The sequence below is a fragment of the Onychostoma macrolepis genome, chromosome 21 (assembly GCF_012432095.1).
Source record: "Onychostoma macrolepis isolate SWU-2019 chromosome 21, ASM1243209v1, whole genome shotgun sequence".
Taxonomy (NCBI): Eukaryota; Metazoa; Chordata; class Actinopteri; order Cypriniformes; family Cyprinidae; genus Onychostoma; species Onychostoma macrolepis.
This window is the reverse complement of record NC_081175.1, coordinates 2,029,329-2,035,328: the sequence shown is the minus strand read 5'-3', so window position 1 is coordinate 2,035,328 and position 6,000 is coordinate 2,029,329. Positions and strand designations below refer to the sequence as shown.

Here is a 6,000-nt window from a genome sequence, read left to right as displayed (position 1 = left end):
AAAAGTTAAAAAGAACAGCATTTATTTTAAAAAAAGTAATTTTGTGTTACAATACACAATGCTATTGAAAAGTTTGGGGTCAGTCATTTTTTCTTTCTTTTTTTTTTTTAAAGAAATGAATGCTTTTATTCAGGAGGGATGCGTTAAACGAATAAAAAGTCATAGTAAAGACTTATATTGTTAGAAAAGATTTTTATTTTGAACAAATGCTGTTCTTTTTAACTTTGTGTTCATCAAAGAAAAAAGTATCACGTTACAAAAAAAACCCAAATATGAAGCAGCACAGTTTCAACACTGTAATAATAAATCAGCATATTATTATGATTTCTGAAGGATCGTGTGACACTGAAGACTGGAGTAATAATTTCTATTTTACAGTATATTAAAACAAGAAACCAATATTAGAAATTGCAATAAGATTTCACAATATTACTGTTTTTTTGATCAAAATCTTACTGATCCCAAACTTTTCAGCAGTACACACACACACATTTTAATATTATATATTTTAATCTAAAATATCAGGCCTAAACTCTCAGAAATAAAGGTACAAAAGCTGTCACTGGGGCAGGACCTTTTCAAAAGGTACACTTTTGTACCTATTAGGTTCAAATATGTGCACTTTAAGTACTAATATGCACCTTTAAGGTACCAAAATGGACTCTTTAGTTACAAACATGTACCTTTTGAAAAGGTCCCGCCCCAGTGACAGCTTTTCTACCTTTATTTCTGAGAGTGTGTGCTTATATTACTTAAACCCCTTGCTTAGGGTGATTAGCCACTTGTTATTATGAATTCTTTATGTCAATAGAAATATATCACGTTAACTGAGGCGTTTAAAAACCTCTCCTTCGTCCAGCATCCTCAAAAGATACATGCACACATCGAGGTGAGCTTTTCTCTGGTGGTTTTTCAGTAGATGTGTGAAGTTAGTTCTCAGGTTCACCACAAACACAACACCGACTAGATCTGTCGTTTCATATCGTGCGATTCTTTAATAAACGCCACTTGGATACGTTGATATTCGCGGGTCCAGGTATGTTCGGGGCCACTTCATTTCTCGAGTTATTGTTTTGTCTGAATCACACGCACGTGACTTTGTATAATGTTCCCTCGTGAGAAACTTTACACGTGTTTGTGCTCTAAACAGTAAGCGTTACGTATGTAACCCCTTGCAAAGTTGCGCGGCTGAACGAGAAAAAAAGGTGCAACTGAAGATGTCATATTGTGTCAAACAGCATTTCCTCCTTCGTGTTTGTTCGTGGCTCCCCCCATCGGATTCACTGTAAAATGGTCGATTATTTTTGCGAACCGCCCCGTTCACTCATTTGAGGAGAGAAGCCGCTGACTTTCTTCTTCATGCTCGCTTCTTGATGGACATTTTCAAACTTGACAGGTAACGCAAAGCGCTCGCGCCGCGTTTTTCTCCACCGTATGTAACGCTTCCGAGCAATAACGGGGTTTTCTTCGCTCGCTGCTAACGGAAATTTTTGGTACGTCATTAATATGGCGCCAAAAGAGTTATAAGTGTGAGCTTATGTTGCTTTAGCTTGAGAGATGCCTCACCTCAGCCGGTCTTGTTTACGCAGGCGGTAAAAAAAACAGAATATGGATGTCCAAACCCGACAGAAACGAAATTTAAACGCTTGTCGCAATTCGTGAACGCGCTCGCGATGGCTTGTCACGCCACTGGAGCAGTTAGTGCGCTTCACTTTGCAGGATTCTGAGGGAACGCTTTCCTCAAAAACAATTTTGGGGATGACGGACCGACAACCGTTGCCGTAATAAGTGTAAAAACAGCGAAGTCGACGGATAACGGCGTCGGATGGGCGCTGCTGTGGATGATTCAATCCGCCGACAGTAACTTTTATTTCTGGCTGCGGAGGGGAAATACATCTACATGTGCCTGGCCTCAGATGATCCCCTGATTTCTGTGCATCGAGGACATCCCTCTTGTGCAAACCGCAAATAAGGTAACGTTAAAGCGAAACAACGCGTGCCATGTTTTTTTTTCAGAATGGGTGTTTCTGATCTCCATATGAGTGTCAAGTTCGGCTGAATTCTGGCAAGTTCTACAGAGACTGATGCGATTGCAAACCTGTCTGTTTATGATCTGTCCGTCATAACTCTTCTGTGCAACTGTAACGCTAGTTCTTTGGGAGCCGTTACTCTGCGACTGGTAATGCCTGTAAAGTTATTTTGAAAGTGCAGTGCGCCGAACCCGTTCGCACAGATCGTTTGTTGAAACTCAAATCAGTGGTTTGTTTTAGTGACATGCTAAGTTATGAGCACTGAATGGCCTAGCATGCTTCAGATTCACAAACACCCTGCGGGTCATCTGCCACGCCCCCTACAGTCTGCTGCTGCTCATGGCACACTGGGGCGTGACGTCACGTGGAGGAGGCGTGGCTGCGCTCGAGGGGCGGGAAAACATGTTTCTCTCAGTCCCGTGTAGCATGCGTTCATCGGTGGAACTGCGTTTTATTAATAAGGTTTGATATTTATCTGGATGCGTGTGGTTAGTTGACATCAAATGTCATGCAGTGCTGTACATCACACAGTAGATCATGGCACTCCCACATGAAAAACATGCTAATACTGTAGTGTTTTTGAACCATACTATAGTACTGTATAGTATTTACAACACTGTTCACGAATGCTAAGGCATACTGTAGTGTTAACTGATAAATACTGTAGTATACTTTAGTTTGTACTAGAGTAAGCTGTAGTGCATTGTAGTATAATGTTGAAAACTTAGTATTGGGTAAAGCAATTTGTTTATATTACTGTAGTTGTTATATTACCACAACAGCTATAGAATTACCACAACACATTAATTCAAGTACTTTACTATAGTAAGGTTCAAAAACACTGTAGTATTTACTATACTTTTTTTCATGTGGGCTGGCATCAGTGCAGTCACTTACAAATTGCAGTCCGTTACTGATTCCAAAATCCAAATTACATGATAATTGTAGTTACATAATCAATTACGTTACACATTTTAGGTAATATAATCTGACTACTTGTTGATTACTTTTGACTTGTTTATCAAATTGATTTAAATAAGATGATCTTGTACCATATTGGTATAAAAATACAAAGAGAGAGAAAATATATTCCATTCGTTGTTATTAACAGCATAAAGTGCATTAAACATTACATTGTCAACCAATGTCAGAGAAACACAAACATGCAAATGTGTTACTTAATTATTAACTTATTCAAGTAAATATACTTCAGCTTGCTTCTGTGAATCTTCAGTGCAGTGGAATTTTTTCTGAACTCTTCTCCAGATCTGTGTCTTGACACAATCTCGTCTCTGAGCTCTACAGGCTTGGTTTTTGCTCTGATATGTGTTTTCAACTGTTAGACCTTAGGGGTGTGTGCCTTTCCAAATCTTACCCTTTCAACTGAATTTGCTACAGATTAACTTAAACTCAAAGGCTTGGTTTCACAGACAGGGCTTAGACTAAGCCAGGATTAGGCCATAGTTCAATTAGGACATTTGAGTAATTTTTTTATAAAACATGCCTTAGGAAAAAAAAAAAAAAAACATTACTGGTGTGTATCTTAAGACAAAACAAAAGCACTGACATGTTTTAAGATCAATCAGTGCAATCAGTTTATTTCAATTGAAACCGATTAGACTTACATTTTAGTCTGGGACTAGGTTTAAGCCTTGTCTGTGAAACCGGTGGAAAGCCATAACAATATTGAATCTCGCGGAGCAGCTACATCCATATGAAGTGTGTTTGTCATCTGCCGTGTGATTGGTGGGGGAGGAGGCGAGGCGGTCACATGGTCACAGTGTGTGCTTCTCATATGAGGGGGTTATTCATGAATGAAGCTCTGCCTGTGGGAGCTCTGGCTCTGATGTTCCCATCACCCATAATAACACGCAGTCAGTAGAACGCCAGTGCATGACATGCTGCTTAGTGCTGCAGCTTCAGTGTTTGTGAGGGATGCATGTGGTCCTGATGTTTACCGTCAATAGCTGTCAGTGTTTAGCAGCAGAGTCCATCTGACAGACCTGTTTACACCCAGAGAGATGATGCTTTGATTTATGAATCAGAAACACAGAATATGTACGTTTACTGTGCCTTCCAGAAGTATTCAGACCCCTTCATTTTGTCACATTTTATCTTGTAACCTTATGCTAAACTGCTTTAAATTGTTTTTTTTTTGCACGTCTACAATCCATACCCCATAATGGCAGTAAAAAGTAAAAACTAGATTTGTGATAATTTATTAAGAAAATACTTAAATAATTGCATTGCTGTGGTATAGATTTAAATTCTCTGAATGATCTTTGAGATGTTTCTACACTTTTAGGGGCCCAAGAAATAAGTGCCCCCCCCCCTATTTTATTTTTTCTGGATTCCATTTTAATTGTTTAATTAAATTGCGATAATCAAAAGGCATGTCTAATTAATTAAATTCATGAAACTTTAACAGTTCGTTAACATTAACAACAATATGATATTAATATTTTTCCACCAAGAAATTGTTTTATTTTTTTTTCAGATTTTTTTTTTTTGTTATAATTGAATGCACTTATCAAAAACTGTAGTAATTAGATAAATGCATAAAACTTTAACAGATTATTTAATTTAAAAAATGTAATCAAAGTAAAATGTAACTTTTATTTTATTTTGTAGCAAACGAAGTGCTGCACAGAGGTTTATTGTTTCAATTGAAACAAAATAAATATTGTGATTGTTTTAAAGGTGTCATATGATGTTGCTAAAAAGAACATTATTTTGTGTATTTGGTGTAATGCAATGTGTTTACGCGGTTCAAGGTTCAAAAAACATAATTTTCCACATACTGTACATTATTGTTGCTCCTCTGTGCTCCACCTTTCTGAAACTGCCGATTTTTACAAAACTCATCGTTCTGAGAAGCGAGGTATGCTCTGATTGGCCAGCTATCCACTGCATTGTGATTGGCCAAATACGTCAAGCATGTGACGGAAATGTTACACCCCTTACCATGTTGTGATGCCGTGTCCCGGCGTGACGAGACTAAAACAATAAAGCCCACTATAAACGAGGCATTTGTTGCATTCAGTGAGGACATAATTACTGATTATAATGACTCATACCGTCTTTTTACGTGTTGTTGCGCCGCGCCGCTTGAACATAACACCAGGTCTGCATTTGTAATCGTAGAAACGCCTTTAAATTTCTGTGTGTAGCTATATGATATGACGCTGGTTTTACTCTAATGAAACCGTAAAATGCTCGTGAAGTGACTCTCAGAGCAGTTCTGTAGATGTTGTTTATGTATTTATGTTATCATTGAGACGGCAGATGCTGAAATCACCACGAGCGTCACGCGCGCTTCAGTGTGTGTAGTAAAAAAAAAAATGCGCGTCTCTGCCATTCATTCATTCACACAGACTCGCAGAACATGCAGGATTTATATTTGAATCGACTTTTGCGGCTTAATATTTACAGATACTAGTCCATATCGTGATTTGATTTAAGTGTAATGACCTACTTTTGATTAATTCATCCAAACTTTGACAAATTCCGTGCTACTCTGTACCACCGGTACTTAAAACCTGGTACCGTGACGTTTTCATTTTTTTAGTACCAGCTTGGTACCGAAGTACCGGGTCTTTTTACAACATTAGCCCCTTTCGCACCGCTTTAGTTCCAGAACTAAAAGTACAGTACTAAAGTACTGGGACGATTTTGCGCTAACTATTTCCCAGTATCAAAGGGTTGCATTCGCACCGACAGTGGGTACTAAGAAGTGACGTAAGCCGGTCGACAGCGACGTCATTTGTGTGCGGCGTTCAACAACGAAAACAAATAAGAAATGCGTTAACAACAGGGATGTCGACGTAACTTATACGTCAAGCGATTGAAAGATCGGAAAGGAGTTCAAAAGTGCCTGCACTTAAGCGTCCGTCCATCTATCGCATCTGTTCTCCATTCTTGCGAAATATAAGTTGATGCGATGTTTACACAGTATGTGTTTTAAATCATG

The 6,000-nt window shown here is 38.5% G+C and overlaps 1 protein-coding gene across 3 annotated transcripts in view; it reads left to right on the top strand.

The window, feature by feature from the left end:
• The first annotated feature begins 892 nt into the window (after positions 1 to 892).
• The window catches only part of jade2 (jade family PHD finger 2), a 50,959-nt gene continuing 45,851 nt past the window's right edge, over positions 893 to 6,000 (top strand). The window contains exon 1 of one of the 3 annotated variants that reach the window (XM_058759235.1): positions 893 to 1,396. The gene's annotated coding sequence lies outside the window, so the exon portion shown is untranslated. The other 2 variants (XM_058759238.1, XM_058759236.1) reach the window with 2 other exon arrangements.